The following is a 1,060-nucleotide window of genomic DNA, read 5'->3' on the forward strand; positions in this document are numbered from 1 at the left end:
GATGTAGGCTTGGGTATCATCAATCCGAAGCCTGGCCGGTAGAGCAGAAAGCACTACCTCCCCAATTTTACGTAGCAAGTGTCACGACCGGGATTCGAACCCACACTCTGCTGATCAAACACCAGAGCTTGAATCCGGTGCTCTTAACCGCTCGGCCATGACACGCCACAAAGTAGCCAAAGTACCCCTCATCAAGTTGGAGGTCAACAACCCCCAGGTCACAATATTTTGCAAATTTTTTACACTGTGTCCTGAATCTGTCTATAACAGAAATATTTGAGGGCTTTCAAAATATTAATGAGGCCGACGCTCTGTTCTGTTTAGTGGGGTGCACCCTATTCTAGAGGCAGCAGATCATGAGAATGCTGAAACAGCAAATCAATGGACAGACAGATTTTGTGACTATAATTTGTTGACTTTACTACAATAATGAGGAACTTAGTGCACCGCAAATACATGTCAAACTTGCATCGGGGATAAAGAATATTAATTTTGGGTTTTACCCATATACAGCGATTTATGTTAGCACTAGTATACTCCGTACTTTCCCAGAGTTCTTAGTTTGTATGACACTGCTGTAGAATCGCAAAGGTCGTGGGTTTGAGTCCCATCCGAGTAATATGCCTGTGGTTTTTTCTCTCACAAAACTCGCGTAAGTACCGAGTATACAGTGCTAACATAGCTTAAAGGCCATATCTACTAAATTTTTGAACTTATGGGGGCTATTGCTTTGATGTTGTGAACTTTGCAGAGAGGAGAGTCAAACAAATTTTGGTTCATTTTAAAAATGCAGTTAGGCTGAACATTAGAGATGTAGCAATTTTATATCTGCATGTTACTCTTCAAAAGGCAGTTTCCAACGAGGGTAAATTTTAAATTAAAATTTGGTTTTGAATTCAACCAGAAGACTGACGGATTGAACAAACAAAGCACTATTTTTCAATAAGACTCTTCTGTCTACTTGTCACAAACGCATAGTCCCCTTACATACAAAAAGGGAGGGAAAGAAAAGAAATACGACTAAAAATTAGGTCAAAGACAAAGAGTAAAGTACTGATAG

Source organism: Asterias amurensis, chromosome 11, assembly GCF_032118995.1.
Source record: "Asterias amurensis chromosome 11, ASM3211899v1".
NCBI lineage: Eukaryota > Metazoa > Echinodermata > Asteroidea > Forcipulatida > Asteriidae > Asterias > Asterias amurensis.